The 17195-nt window shown below is 34.9% G+C and overlaps 1 protein-coding gene across 2 annotated transcripts in view; it reads right to left on the reverse strand.

Annotated features, from left to right (window-relative positions):
* Positions 1–16788, reverse strand: part of enox2 (ecto-NOX disulfide-thiol exchanger 2) — a 193783-nt gene extending 176995 nt beyond the window's left edge. The window contains exons 1-2 of one of the 2 annotated variants that reach the window (XM_023328395.1): positions 16617–16788; positions 12286–12381 (exon numbers count right to left, since the gene is read on the reverse strand). The gene's annotated coding sequence lies outside the window, so the exon portion shown is untranslated. The remainder of the gene's footprint in view (positions 1–12285; positions 12382–16616) is intronic. The other variant, XM_023328396.1, reaches the window with a different exon arrangement.
* Between the last annotated feature and the right edge of the window lie 407 nt (positions 16789–17195).

The raw sequence follows: 17195 nt of genomic DNA on the forward strand, positions 1-17195 counted from the left end.
GTTTGATTGCAAAAAAAATAAATAAATCACAAAAACAAGTGTGCAATCCTGGAGGGAATGATTTATGATGTCCTTGGAACTGTCAAAACTTCATACAAGCTATCATACAAGACTTACTGTTACTAAGTGAACAAAAACAGTCCAAAGTTTCAGTATTGTAAGATTACATTACGTTACTCAGCAGAAAGAGACACTTCTTTCTGCTGAGTGACTGTCATGAAACAGAGAGGATAATACCAAACTTGCATGAAATTGAGCTTCCCTAATCTGTAGGCTTTAAATTGGCATGTCTTTAACTGGATTATTACTTAATATTATATTTCTGAGCTTACAAACTATAAATATGAAATATTAATCAACTGATGGGTTACAAAAACGTTCAAAATTGAAAATTTCATTAATGTACCTAACTTGAAAATCACGGTAAGCTCAATGCAATATTTATAACACACTGATAAGGCATGCTGTGGAAAACCTATAAGGATATGTTCTTGTCTTTTTTTATGTCATTATTAAAGAACTTTTGTTCTTCAAAGTGTTAAAAAGTATCAAAGTAGAAACTAAAGCAAGAAAGGTGATAAAATAAAATAAAAATCACAACAGAAATAAGTACACAGTAAATAGAGCCGTGAGATCAGGAGGCTGCACAAGCTCTAGGGGCTTGGAGAGATGAAAAGGAGTTTAGCCTTAATGGGTCAACAATAGCATCCAGGGAAGAGAACCAAATACTGCTCACTGTTTTATGTTACAACTGGTTGCACATTCAGGTCACTTCTAATTAAAAATATATGTGATATATACATTCTTATGCTCACATAAAGAAACAAGTTAAAATTATTTTTAAGAAGGGCATAGCAGTAATAGTCTGTATAACTGGAATAAATATTACAAAGAGAAAAAGTGCAGATATTTAATTGTGGTTAGTACCATGAATGACGGGAAATAAGAACACAGAGTATTTCTGCATGAGAGTTTGATGAAATAAAACACAAAATAAAGCATGTATGTTTCACAGATGATACCAGTGGGTATTTTGTAATGCATAACGTCAAAAAACTTAAAATTATTTTGTAGTGACAGAAAGACACTGGCTGTGATTAAAAACTCAAATAACAGCATTTAGTGTCTGCTTTTATCCAATTTTTAATCTTGAATATTTTTATCCAGATCCACGCTAATGGACACATTACTCCATGCCCAGTTAAAAACCCGAGCTCTGACCCATTTGCTTCCACACTGGGTATTAAAGTAGGACGTCATTTCGTCGACTGAGAATCATATGGAAATCTGTTCTGAATAAAATGCAACATTAATAGTTCATTAAGTTAATCTCAAGCATCCTGATATCCTCATACCTTGTGATGAAAGGAACCATTTCTGACGATGTAGCAGAAAGAAGAATAAAATCAATTGAAATTGTTTAAAGTTACTGAGCCTGTCCAGATCCAGAGGGAACAAAAGTAGTACTCTGGTTTATAGAATTGAAATGAGATATAAAAAAATAATCCAAAATAAAGCATCAGCTATGAAATGTGGAAGACTGTAAGGAATCTGGGTTGTCCCAAAAAGCCAGATCTTTGTTATATATCGTTAGCATCTTGGTCACTGAGCTCTATATCAAGAGTTGTAAAAACCAGTTAATCCAGCCAGCCAAATAGAATATCTTTAAGCAGACTTTGAATGCAAGACTCCTGAAGCATTACATACTCTAATTTAAGAAAGCAATTGCAATATTGAACATTCTTGTCACACACTATTAGGTGAAAATCACTCAGTCAGGTTTATTTAGTACCATATCATATCATGTGCATGACACAAGAGCCACAAGATCAAAAACTCATGAGCAGCTCAGATTAAAGCTCCAAGTAAGACTCATAGAGTCTTGAGTTGGCTCAAGGTAGGCTCAGACAACATAAGAGTTTTATACCAACAATAAGAAATCCAAAACAGCAGAGAGCGTACATTTAGACACCAAAGGAGGAAAACATCATAATTTGAACTAGCTTAAGTTTTTATGATCCTTGTACACAAGTTGCATCATTCATTATGATTACAAACCCATTAGCCAAGCGCAGTAGCAGGAAAAAAAAAATGTCTCAAACAAATCAGCTTACTAAGAAAAAAGGAAGATACAAAGAGAAGGCAGGGTCATGGCAGGCAAAAACATCATCACACAACTCTAATGAACCATAAGAAATAACATTATTCAGCTTTGAAGAGCACAGATCTTGCTTTCGATGGAGATGATATCTGTAGTGTTGTAGCCATAGAAAAGCTTCTCACATGTGCAAAACAAATTCACCCTGTAATTCAAAGATGATATTTAAAATATATAAAATACACAAGACACTTCTAAAATCTTCAACCCAGCCTTTGGGTGACGAGACTGAAGCGGTTAAAACTACATTTAGACAAAGAACATTTTGCTTTGGTTGACAATAACACACAAAACAAACACTTTCACACACATTTGGTACTTCTTCAGCTTCTAGACTCATTTCCATAAGTTACTGAGCCAAAGAAGGCAACAAATGTCATCTTCATTTCCAAACTGGTTATGAATCACTTTGCTCAATGAAGCATCTACAAGCATGCAAACTGAGGAAGGTTGAGATCTGTCAGAATAACCTGTGGCCCACCTACTCAGCATGAGGATTTAGCAGGAACAATTATTTCTTCTATAAATAACTGCAGTACAACAAAACTTCTTGGAGTTACAAGGACATTACATGCTCAGTTTGTGGACATCTTCCTTACATGCATTTATCAACAGCACACCACCACTTCCATTATCATTTGCAATGTTTTTTATGTGCTATTGTCATTAATGAATCCGCTAATGTACTACAGAAATGAGGACTATTTGATGTCTTCTTAATCCCTGAATATTAGAGTGAGGAGAAAAAAAATGCCACAGGCAGTGTGCTGCAGCACAGTAAATTCACTGAGGCAAAATGAGGCAAATCATGAATTCTCAAAATAACAATATTGTCAAGTTTTCTTCATGATTAGAGCCAAATGTTGCCTTGATACCAAGAGACTGACTTACAGGAATCACAAAACTACTTAAAGACCTTATGGGGAGTCATTCCTTTCAGTGAGATAAGCCAATAAAGCTTGATGTATTAGCACACACGTAATGTGTTAAATGCGACCAGCTGAAATCTGCATTTTCTTACAGATGTCTTAAATATGTTCTGCAAAAAAAGTCAATGAAAAAGCACATTTTCAGGCATTCACAGAAGAATCTAAGTATTTAAATTAAATTAGATCTTTTTTGTTTTAGGAAAAAAATATGATCTAATTACGGAAGAGGATTAGGGCCACCAAAAAAAAAAAAGGATTCTGAGACTAAAGTCAGAATTCTGACTTTAAAATCAGTAAAGTAGTCTGACACAGTAGTGCGAGTCTGTACAGAAAAAGTCTGTACTTTCTGGCATCTCATTAGAAGGACTTGAAGCAGTAGGAATATCCTGATGGAAAATTTTTACAAGATTTAAAACTGTAACTTTAAAAAAAACGTGGAATGCCTTGGTACCAGTGAGCGATGAATGTCTATTAGCATTTAAAAACAAACATGTTTTGCACTAAGAAAAGCCCTATGCTGTTCTTCCTTCTTCTTAAAATAACAATACACGGTCCAGCTGTTATATTGCTGAAGGAATAAGACTTACACTAACCTTGTGTAACCCTAGCTGCCAGACCTAAAGCAGTCACAGCAGATGTCATTAAAAATACTGTAGCAAGAAGGAAAAATTGAGAAAATGATTTTTTTTAGAAAGTCTCACAACAATTCTGCTGTTTCTCAAGATAAATACATATGTATTTTAGTACCAATAGCAATTGAGGAATGGTTTTTCTCCCTTTTTAATAAGACTTTTGCTGTGTTCTCATTTTTCTTTTTTCTAAATTCCAATTAGAACAATGGTTTTTCACTTCATTCACTCAACCTGCTACTGTAGATCTGTCCACTGTCTTGTGAAGCTACTTCAGGTAGCATGACAGGTAAGACAGTCATGCCATAATAACCTATGGCATGACTGCTATTCAGGAGTGTAAAAAATGGATCCATAACGTTGGAAGGATTATACAAATCTGAAATACTGTTTTTCTTGTTAAGTTGATGAAATTCTGAACAATGTCACAAACACTTTTTGGATATTAAAATAACAGGAAGAATCAACACTTTGACACCTGAGATCTTTTCTGCAAATTCAACTGACTGAGGTCATAACATAACTCAACTCCTGACCAAAACTCTTAACTACACCCCTTTCTACCCACACTCTCTTCAAAGTCCACCTCAGACTAGCAAAGAAACCATTACCAGTAATGAGAATCAATGGGGGTGTTAAAAGTATTGGCAGTTCAGCATAGGAGCTACTCTCTGAGACATCTTTATTAGTGAGGGAAAAAGTGAGTGCTGCTCTCCTTTCTGCCTGCTCTAAAAGGCAGTGCATTGATCAGAAGGTCAGGCCAAGTAATGCCCAACCTCTTAATAGTCTGTGTTATTCCTCGTTCTCAACAGCTGTCAGTTATCTTCCAGGTAAACTGAGGTCAGCATCACCCATTTCACAAAGTGGTAAAGGTTAAGACTCAGAAGGAAAAATGCCTGGATCATAAGAGGAAAAAATTAAAACTCAATCTCTCTGAATTGAGCAAAAGCACAACACACTTGAAGCAAATGAAGCATAACCTATAATATTCAACTGTTTTCCTTCTATTTCTACTCTAGGTTCAAGAGTAACGTCCTCTCAACACTCTGCACATTATTTAATGTTTGGATGCACTGATATGAAAATCTGGGCCGATATCAATATCTGGTGTCATATAATAAGTACCAATATTATATACGGATCTATATTTCTCTTTTTCTTTTTTTTGAAAAAGGAAAAGGATACATATTTTGCTTCAGTAAAAACAGCATAATCCAATGCTCCATCACTATCACATGCCCGAATAAATACTACACAGTCAACCTTCCCGAAACACATTCACCAAGACTGAAACACACATAAGTTGGTCAAATCTGCCCACTTTTACTTATGCTCCAATATGTTAAAAATAAACATCAGCCAATGCCAATGTTAATGCCAATATATCACGTATCTCTAATTTTAAGACTCACATATTAAAGCCATGTTGGTTTTCCACAGATGGACCAAATCTCTTCAATGGAGACTACTGCTGCTAGAGGTTACAAAACGCTTGAGACGCTTGAGTTCACCTTCAAAAAGGACAACAATCAAATTGAGAATCTGTAGCAACAATTGAAAACTGACGTTTACAGATTCTCTTCATCCAAACAGAATGAACTCAAGAAGAAGAAAATATTCTGTCTCTAAATTATACAAAGATAGAAGCATTCACTCGTAGGGTTGAATACAATAGCAAGGCAAACTATGTTCAATTGTAAAATAAACCCTGAAAAGCAAGAATCAGATCCCTTCCATCTCAGGATTATGTGCTACTTTCTGTTAGTCCGTCCAAATACACCACCCAGTTCGTGGTCATGACATGAGGAAAATGTAAAAAGGGAAGGTACTGTAGATGCATAAAAAACATGCCAGGAGATACCTCAAAGTGGATAACCACCACAATTCAGAATTAACTGGCCTACAGTATTAATTAGTGTGTTTAACATATTTCAACCCTCCTTAATGGTTCAAAACACAATTTTAGGAAAAATAAAAAATACTTTTGTTTTAAATATTTTTTTTTAAAAAAGGGCCTAAATTGAAAGGGATAACAGCTGATCTATGATATAATTCAAATATTTGATTTCAAAACCTGCTCTTAAGGACAGAAACAAGTAAGCTCCTTTTGCTCTTAATGCTTGTCTTTGTCAGACAAAGCTCTGCCAGAATTGTATCCTGGCTTTCCAGCTGAAGTCTTTTCAGATTGTTTTTGCCGCTAAGGAGCAATTTTTCATCAAAAAACTGCAGTGACAGCCGAGAGTCTGTCAACGAAATCTAAGAGGATAACATGGCATTTCTGTTGAACTAGTGATTTAAACTTTTATCGTTTGGGGAAGAGCTGGCTGACGGCCAGCGAGGGATTTACCACTGGGAGTAAAAGAGATAGACACGCAAGCTGAACAACAAAGATAAAAATATTAATTTTTATAAAAGAAAAATTTTAAATGGAAATATTATCCAACAATGAAGTAAGCACCTTCTTGCCATAGTAACCTTCATAATTAATCACAACTAAGTATTTAGCTTAATAAACAGAATTAAAACCTGCCATAAATACCCTATAAATAACAGTAGCTTTTATCTTTTTTCAAAAATATGGCTTTTAGTAAAAAAAAAAACTGCCCTGTCCAAAGGGATTTAGGAACCTTAGATGACTGGTTCTTTTGTACAAAACCAGGGTACAGTTCATAGTGTTGATCAGCTCATGTATTTGAAAAGGTCAAGCATATCTGAAATCTGTTTGGCATTATCAACACAACACAATTTCCAGTGCTGAATTAACTTCAAATGCATCCAGCACCTCTCCACCCATCAATGTCACTGCAGTCTCCAGAATTATTCAGGTATGAAATTAATTTACTTCACACCTTTTGCAGACTTCACACAAAATCAGCGCTCATTGAGATCTGATGAAGAGATTAAGCCTAAAGCAGCAATCAAACTAGACTAAAATGACTGACCAATGGGAGCGATGAATTGTATTGTAGAGACAATTTTCAACAGTAATTCAAACTGCCTCAGGCTAAAATTGGTGGTGTACTCCAGGTCAGTGTTTAAAATTAAAGGGAACCCATTATAAAGCCCACAGCTATGCCCTCATAGTGAAAACAATGTAGCACATTTACATCTATTTACTGTGAGTGCACTGCAAGGACATTTGACAATTTAATAACTTCTAAATCTTCAAAGTGGCAGATGTAGTTAGTTTGTTGCTTTTTGTTTTTCAAGTCTCCTGACAAGAATGAAGAATATGCTTCAAGACTTTTGTCTAAGCCCGTTTTTGTGCTGTTCTGCTTTAACTGCAGGGTTCACAGAATTAATAGTCTTTTAAGATGGATTTGAATTAATTAATAAGGAAACAGAAGATAAACAAAGACCACTATGATGAAGCACAATAAATTATGTTACTATGCAAACAAAATTTTGTCATTTACACAACTATATAATCTTTTAATCCAAGCAGTAAGCATAAAGCTAAATCTAAACAGGGTTCTTTTACAATTTTTTAAATCCCTATTTAGGATCAAGGTATTTTTATTTAATTCCTTGTTACGACCTAAAGGCCTCATCTCATCATTATGCTGGTACCTTGAAATATAAGATATAAAAATCTAACTTCCAGATAGAAAAAGCTGAAGAGTCACCTAAGGTCACAGAGGCGGGTGTGTTGGGGGGTGGTCGAAGCTTAGAAAGGGAAAAACACTGTAATCAACATAACAGCATAATGGTTTCCTGAGCCTAAGATATCCAGGGGGAGTAATTAAGTATAAAAAGTACTGCCATGTCAGTTCTCCTTTGTTTCTTTTTTTTGTACTGCTCTGTCTTCTCAAACACCCAGTCGGTCGTGGCAGATGGCTGCTTCTTACTGAGCCAGGTTCTGCTGGAGGTTTCTTTCTGTTGAAGGGGAGTTTTTCTCTCTACTTTCGTGAAATGCATCCTTGAAATGAGGAACTGCTATGAAGTCAACGACAACACAAGCGATTGTCTTCATGTCGCTTCATGCTCGTCCAAGAGTGAATGCTGCAAGTCAGTGACTTGATGAATTCTGCTGAGTTTACTTGGACAGAAAACATTTAAAACTAATTTACAGAATAAGTTGAGCTTACATAATATACAATTTGGAGTGTTTGTGTGGCTGAATTGAAACAACTTTTTTTTCTAAAGTACCTTGACACCACATTTGTTGAGAAATAGTGCTGCATAAATAAACTAAATTGAATTGTCGAAGCAGGTACAAATCAGCTTATGGTTAATACAAAATGCATGTGGCAAAAGGCTAGATTTCGTTCTCCGAAAAGTCCTGTATAAAATGGACAAAACTATAAATGTACAAAATGAAAAAGGGAGAAATAGTCAATTGCCCTTGAGACAGAAGGCCTTGAATAAAAGGAAAAGAGGGAAAAACATCTTAATTTGCTCTAAAAGGAAATATTGCATCCATTAAAGACCTGATATGGCGGAAATGTGTTTCTCTTGAAAAACATGGTAATGACAGCTAATCTATGTTGGGTGGAAAAAAATAGCACAATGAACAGACATCACAACCACAAACTTCATGCAAGATAAAATTAAGAACTGTTATTATGGGAAAAATGCTATTAACCAAGACTGATCTCATCTGGAAAAAAAATAGTTTTTTTGATAATGTTTGAAGTTAATAGAAAATAATTACTTCAGTACTTAACATTTTCTATAAACTGCTTCAATAATATATGCCAGAATAATATAAACCTGTACACTTAATTTATTCTTGAAGAAAATTCAGACATCCCAGTGATGCATAAGGACACACAATATATGTGGGTTTTGAGCATAAAATACAGTCCACAAGTGGTGAAATACTGACCATATGGTGAAATGTGGGCGTCCTGTTATGTTAATGCAATTTAATGAACTGCATTACGATGCAGAAGGAAACTGTTTTTCACATATGAAACATGGCCAACATAGATAATTTCACATATATAAAGTGCTTATCTGCATACACAGGTGGGTATCCATTAATAAACCTTAATTGCTGTGAATCCAACTTTAGCTGGTAAACATCAGTATCTAACTAAATATATATTCTAAGCAAGGATGAACATGTTAATCTCTGGGTTTTCTTTAGTGGTTTCTATCGGCAGAAATTTGTTGACAGTTAATGAGCTGGTTATGTGTGTAATTTATAACCAATTGTCTGAATAACTGCAACAAACACCTCATATAGAGTTAATGTACATCCTGCCAATACAACTCATCTAACAATTCAGAAAACTGACAATGAAACTCTTGTAAATTAATCTGGTATTGACTTTTGTTAATTTATTTACTATGGGCTGTCTATTTACTTCAATTGTACTATAATTAAAATTGAGGGCAAAATATTCATAGCCCTCACATTTAAAACGGTTAATTTTGTCTGATAGAAAAGGAGACAGACATCTAACAAAATATAATAAAACAATGTAAAATTATCCACTGGCTGGACATTACCACATATTCTGTATCTGTTCAGCTTTACACTCTTCTCAAGCAGAGATTATGACAAGAAAAATTAACTGAAACTGTGTTAGAATCTAACTTTGCTCTTGTTTCCTAATGTAACATTACAAGTGATTTGAATGCAAATAGAGATACGTTTTTTTTTTTTTTTTAAGAAATACTGTGTAAAGCCAGTAAAACAACAATAAGATATGGGTAGGTATATTTTGTTGTGGTTGGGAGTAGAATAGACTAGAAATACAATATATTGTAGAATAGACAATATGTTTCCCTAACAGTGTTAAGACAACCTTAACAGGTATTGGGTAATATTAATACAAGCAGGCAGTAACATTGGATTACTGCCAAAGTAATTCTTTGTGATGAATATTGAATTTATCCAAAGTGATTAATAGAATATTGAATTATAGCTAAGATCCGTGTACACACATGATATCCCCCCTAAAAATGCTTATAACTGAAAATTTTAGTAGTTCATACACCAAATGCACCTTAATGTACATTAATACACACAGTGGAAACCAGATTAGTGCTACCATATGAGCTAACATCTACAATCTTGAAGGTGCAACCAATCAGTGCCAAGGCAAAATAACGGCATTCCTGGACTGGCTGCTTTGCAAACACAAGCTAGTAACATGTCATGTAGTTCCTATATATTTCACCTTTCCAAGCTATCTTGTATTTTGAACATTGCTGAAAATAGGCAAATGTTTAGCAAATAATTTGGAGTTACGTTTTACTGAAAATCCGTGAATAGGTCAATCCGTCAATATTGAACCACTGATAGGCTGGGGTCCATTTTATATGTATTGGATTTATTGATAATACCTATATCTGTAGAAAAAGAAGTGCCAAATTTAGTGATTTAAATTGTTGTGCTCACTGAGCCGTTTTTTAAGGCACTTGGCTCTCCTGCTAAGGGATTGTTGCAGATATGGACTATTGCTACATGTTGGGTATAATAGGTCTGGTAAGATGGAAAGCAGAAAAATAACATCTATTTGTCAACCCGTATGTACGTTTCCCAAACAAAGCTCTGCACTGTTACAGCATGAGCAAAGCGTATTCCTAATATTGATCAGACTGTCCCTCTTTTAACACACTGCAAGTTCTTTTCATGTCAAATTACAACAATATGTGTGCCACAGGCATTAAGAAAAAGTTGTCAAATAAATACTTCAGTCATTTGCTGCCTTTGTCATTTATGTATCAACAAGAGAGAGAAGAAACACAAAGAAAGGAAAACGTGAAAGCTTAAACAAGTTAAGGATTGCAGAGATAGTAACTGAAGAAGAGAACAATGATGTGCCTTAAAGAAAATCATTATCATATTTACTATGATATGGTACATATCATATTTGCTATGGTAGTGGTTCAGATTTCCCGAGGGGAAACAAATGTGTTTATCTGCAAAACATGAAGTAAAAGCTTTGCCACAAAAGGCAGCAGGACCATTAATTTGTTTAACAACATGAAATGTCACCAGCTGCTAAACCAAGGATGTTTTAAACTCTGCATGTCCACCCACAGTAATGAAAATGTGAAATGAACCTGTTGCAGATCAGATGACTGCCTTCTGGTCTGTTAAATCAGTTCATAATATGAAAGGATAAGCCACCTTCTCTGATGTTCAGTACAATCCACTTAGAACTCGTAGGTGAGGTGTCCTCGTTCTTCTCTGTCCCAAGCTTTCAATAAGTCAAGCCCAGATCCATCAGAAGAGCAATACACTGGGTAACACTGGCCTGGGTGCAGCTCCTTTTGGTGCAAAGCAAGGTCACTGAACTACACACTGATGCAGGATCAATGAGACAGATTAATGAAGCACTACATGCTGACATGAGGAATATTGACAATCTTGTTACATCTTGGTCCTGCTGTCCTCAACGGGGCTTAAATAAGTCAGGCCAACGTCAGAGTAGACGGGTAAACTTCTGAACCTCATCCTTCATTTTACAAAGGATAAACAAATGGAGCACATGCGGAAAAAAGAAAACTAGGACTTTGACTAAAAATGGTAACTTCTGACAAAATTACACCTCTCTCTTTGCAGAATTAGGAATAATTCTACACATAATAACCCAATAAAGTAGATGACTCCTACTATTTAAAGAATAAATGTTTATTATCTAGGTTTGCTAAGTGTATCTAGTCAAAATATCAAATATAATGTGCAGAAAAGCAAAGGGAAGGATAGCTTATGCTTTTAACATTAATCAGAAAAAACTAAATTTACCTTATGTGAGCATTTTAGAATAAAAGCATTGCTTTATAGCTGCTTTAAAAAGACTGAAATGTTCAGGATTGACTTGGAAGCGGCTCCTTTACTTTCATTTCCAGAGTGCTGTACATCTTGTCTTTCACCTGTTCTCTTATTTTGAACTGACAGTTCATGCAACTCATTCAATCTCATTTTTCTTTGAGATATATTTTTTCTGTGATTTTTTTATTATTCAGTATGCCTAAAATAAAAAACCTACTGCTATTTTTGTGGGTTTTATTTCTCAACTTGATTCTGTTCATTTTTTCTTGAAGTTTTAATTTTTGTTTTAATTTATGTATAGACTGTCTTCAAATGAGCCATAAAAAAAATCAAATAAATAAAACACACCTGATTTAAAGTATATCACACACTAAACTAACAAAATAAATAAATTCTAATTAAAGTTTATCTACAAATGCTAATAAACAGTAACCCAAATAAATTCTAATTAAAGTTTATCTACAAATGCTAATAAACAGTAAAATATTACTTCTCCCAGTGCTGTTTCTATTGCTTCATGAAAGAATCCATTACACTTGATTGATAAGAGAATATATATACCACTAAAACTCCACTACAGGTTTTCCTAGTTACCTAGTACTACTCACCAAATGCTCCAAGCATAAACAACAAAGTGAATCGCTAGTGCAGGCTGCTGAAAACTACAAACGGTTCAGTTGGAGTAACTGCAATAGAGGACTGAACTACTGACGTGTGTGAAAGGTTTTTGCTGGAAAAACGGAGGGCAAAGTTCATATTTTTCAAAATAAGAGATATTTCAAAATAAAATACTCCACAATAGAAATTAAAATGAATATTAGAAATATTAGAACTTACCACCCGATTTATCTGATCCATTAGATCACAGGTGTCTAACTCCAGTCCTGGAGGGCCACTGCCCTGCAACTTTTAGATGTGCCTCTGCTGCACCACCTGAATAGAATAATTAGGTCATTAGCAAGGCTCTGGAGAACTGATCTACGCAAGGAGGAGGTAATTAAGCCATTTCATTCCAGTGTTTTGTACCTGTGCCACATCTAAAAACTGCAGGACAGCGGCCCTTGAGGATTGGAGTTTGACACCCCTGGGTTAAATCCTAAATGCATTTTCTATTTAACACATAAAATGAATTGTAAACAAAGGCCCAACATTAGGTCATCTGAAAAGAATGGAAGTAAACCAGGCAAGTCGAAAGGGCAGAGAAAAATGACCCACAACTGAGTCTCTCTACACCAAATATTTGTTTTTAGGTTTGCACTGACACACAGGACTGCTAAAAGGGAACATACAGGGATGATGGGAATCCTTCCACAAATCCAGAGAGCTTCAATTCAGCTTGGATTTTGAGTTAAACAAAACTGATGTGTGTTTAAGCTTGTGCAGCACACAGTGTGCTAATACAACGGATTTCTGTTTGCAAGAAGCAGTTTAGCTGCAGTGCTTGGGATTGTAAAATATTTAACACTTACATCCAAGATGTTACTTGGATGTAACATCTTGGATGTTACATCCAAAGATGGTAAACAGTCATGTCATGTCTGAGACGAAGTGACTATATAGTCTAGTTAATAGAATCTCAAGATTTTATTGCATTTAATAATGTTATTTACAACAACTTAACAGACATCTTGTCAATGTTCAAACTATTTAGCAAATTCTTAGTGAGTTTATTTCTTAGCTAAACTACAGTAAGACATGCAGGTACTCTCAAGGGTTTTCTTCTTAGCTTTCAAAGTTACACGTTGCATTTTAAATGTGAAGTCAACTTGACATAAATGAACATCCCGTCACACCCTTTTACTTTTCAGTCCTCTTAATTAAACAAGCAATGCTACGAATCAGTAAAATAAAAGTAACTTGTGCACGTCCATGATTTTACCCGAGTAAACCTGTTTACTCAGGTTTACAGCAAATTGCAAGGATTTTCACACCTCTACCTCAGATTCTGGTTGCATTTCTGACAGCAGGCTCAGAACAATTGGCATCCTCCTTTAATCAATGTGAGGATTAACCTTTTTCTATCAAAGATGCCTCTCTATGCTAAGCATGGAGATGAGAGCAAGGATTATACCTGAGAAGATGTGTTTCAGCTCATTATTGGGCTAAGATCTTCAGACCTGCATGATACACCATAAATCAGCGGCATTAAGTTACCATTAATGACTCAGTAATCCTTCAAATCTCCCCAAGGAAATGCAGCTCATCATGAGCCTTTCTGGAAATGAGTGCATTTAAAGAGGTGTCTACAATTATGATCCTCGATATTTTTAGAGAAAGCTTCGTCACTCTTCTGTGAAGAGCCTGGTCTTCTAAACATTGAGATAAGTGCCATAATGGTTGTTGTTATTTTCATATTGCCATTACAGAACTCATCACACTTCCTCACTTCATAATGTGTGTCTCACAAATTCAAACCAGCCCTGTAATGGAAACAAGAAAAATGTATAGATCTCTGCTGAGAAAATATTGGTTACTGCTTTAGCATTATGCACAAATATTACACAATTAGAGCTTATCATAGTTTATATATTTTCCTTTCACAGAACAATGAAAATGGACACTGTGAAGAGCCACAGTGGAATGAGGATTTGAATGCACTAAAATTTATATTTTTTTTCACTAAGACTGCCATTCCTATCTCCTAAGATTGGGGATTTGGTTCAAAAATGTAACTAAAACCATTTTTTCATTAGGCAAAGTTTTCTTTCTGCATTTGTCTTGTCATGGCTGAAGTAAACCATATTGCACAAATCTTGTCGACATACAGGATTCTTTAAGCTAACTATTTATGCGCTAATACTACTGTTATAGCAAAAAAACATGATCATTTGTTTCACTAAAAAAACAATCAGTTTGTTTTCTGGAAAATAATTAAAATATTCTAATACATTTCTATTTTACTGTCAGAACAAATCTCATAAAGTAATAAAGCTCACAGAAGGGATACCTCACACAAGCAATTTTTCATTGCTGTAGTCCTTTACAGTCAGGGTGGGTATTCAGTATAGCTGTAGAAAAGACATAACTGAGGAAGAGAGCATTAGTCTCTGAGCTCCATCTTAAGCCGTATGTTTATTATTAATGATTTTGGCTGAATGCCGACATTGATTCAGACTCTAAAAGTAGGCCTGGACATCTTCTATACTCTACTGTCAAAAATGCAACAGCTAGAAGATGCAGGACACCAGACCTCAAGGTCTGGATTTGAAGACCCATGGAATTTAGCTATGTACTCTTATGGTGCCAACGTGTCAAAATTAATATGATTTGAGCTAAACTCTAAATTCTAGTTCTTCTGGTGTATTTAGGGTTATTCTCCTGCAAGAATGTTAACCTCCACACCACTCTCATGTCATTTCTTCCAGGATTAGTCAAAATAAGGCAAGAGTAGCACCATCGTTCCACAAGGTAATTTTAGAAAATTTTGCACTATCAAGAGATGCAGCTGATACCCCAGCTGCATCTGGGTTATCTCTTTTTATCTTTAAAAGAGATTAAAAAAAAGATTTTATCTCTTTTATTAAGAGATAAAATCATCACTTTCAAAAACAAAAATATGTTGCTAATAGATAACGCAGACACTCGCCTCAATTATTCACAGAAAACCTGCTTTTTCATAGATTTTTTTCACAGCACATATCTGAAATATTTGCAAGAATACGCAGCTTTGGAAGCTGAAATACCTATGTTCAATGCTACTCGACATGGTATTGGCTGACATTTGTAAAGCAGGCAGTTAAGCGTAAATAAATGTTATTTTCCGATCAGTGTCAAGGAAAATAACATCTTATTTTGATTGGCTGTAACCCCAAGAGTGGAAATGAAGAAGATGTAAATATTAGTTTCTATTGTAGTATGACAACAGATGTTTTAGGATACGTCATACAGTTTCCACTGTATGACAGTTTCCACTGTGTGTATTAATGCATATTAAGGTATATTTGGTGCATGAACTATTAAAATAGGTGGCTCTAAGCATTTTAGAGGGAGTCTCAAGTCTTTGTGAAATTTGCTATTTGTGGGTCCGAATCCACATTTTTAACCAATAAATTAAGGATCAGGAATAAATTAAGTACAGGGATGGGCTGTATTTAGGTCCATTCATCATTCCATCAGCTCTGATCATTTTCCCTACATTTACAGAAGAAAGCCGCCTTATAACATAATGCTGCCAACACCATGTGTCACAGTGGGAATAGCGCATGTATGTTGTTTTAGTCACAAGTAACATGTCGGATGCTTGTTGTGTCTGCTAGTTGAACTCACAAGGCAAAAAAAGAAGAAAAAAAATAGCCTAATTTCATTTATCACATATAACTGCTGAGCTATACATACCACACTTTTAAGATTTATATTTTTAAAAAATTATTGAAAATAGTGTGTCATATTTCAGGATGGATACATTTTCTTCTGTGGGATGTTAATATTTGTGACAAATATTTGTGGAAAATTATGTAAACATAGTACAAAATTTCCAACCGGATGAAAAGAAAAATAGGTAAAAAAATAAATAAATAACTTTTAGTGTCATTCAGTTGTGTCAATGTAGTAATTCAATGAAAAAAAACCTGCTAAAACCAGCAGTGTTTGTTCTAACAAATATGTACAAATATTAACCGGTTCTTCAATTTTAGCCAAAGCTTTTGATAGGCACTCCTAACTCACGAGTTGCAATTTACAGATCCGTGGGCTATATTCACGAGGAGTTGTTTACAATATAATTTCTTTCAGAAAAACTGAAACTGTTCTAAATTTCTTGCCTTCAATCATTTCAAAACTTGCATCTCCCATGTTTTGTGCAAAGTAAAAGTTGGAAACGATGTTCCTACTTTCTGAACACCTGCAACATTTAGTTTGTAGCCTTCAACAACACAACTTTCTCGCCTAGCATTAATGTATTATGCAAAAAGTACACTCTCAAGATTTAGCAGATACTCCGATATTTATTCTAAAACAGGACCTACAAATTACTACGACAGAGATGCATAACAGCGACTCTACTTAGTTAAACTAAAAGTTATATTAAAACAATACAAAAGTAGTTTAAAGACAATCTGTGGTTGCAAAACGCGATAAAAAAAGAAAACGTATGCATGTATTTATGTATTCAAACTCAACGGTAGCGCCAAGGAAGTGACATAAGAAAGCGAAGAGGGGAAAAAAAGTACCTTTCTGAGGCGTGTGTCCTCTTTTATGCCCTCTGAGCTTGGTTTCCCACAAACGCATGTTTTAATGTGAAGTTTCTGTCTCACTGCTTCGCCGAGTTACTAGGTAACATCTCTGTTAGCAACGAGAAAAGTCAAACAATGGCGGAGCTGTGACAGGAGCGAAGTACGGGAAGTGGAAGGTGCACACGTGCTTTTCGATGACGTTGTGTTTTGGTTGGTTTGTTTTAGGATACGTCATATCAGTAAAACGTACTTTCAAAATAAAAGCATGTATTGCAGTCCTACACTTCCTGTAATTAATGACTGGAAATCGTGTTTTTTAACTATTAGTTCTTTAAATTAATAGGCACTTTCACTTGTGCGAGCAATGAAAAAAAAATTAGGATGGATTTATTGGGCCACATTAACACATATAAAGCATGTAAAACTAACTTACTTCAGACAGAAAACAAACGTCTTGGTCAAATTAAAGTTCCACGGCGCAATAAAACAAATTTGTTGTTGAATAAATATCTATTTTTAAATATTAAGTTATGTGTAAATATAACCAAAAAAATCCTTCATCTACTAGACGCAGAA

This window comes from Xiphophorus maculatus, chromosome 23, assembly GCF_002775205.1.
Source record: "Xiphophorus maculatus strain JP 163 A chromosome 23, X_maculatus-5.0-male, whole genome shotgun sequence".
Taxonomy (NCBI): domain Eukaryota; kingdom Metazoa; phylum Chordata; class Actinopteri; order Cyprinodontiformes; family Poeciliidae; genus Xiphophorus; species Xiphophorus maculatus.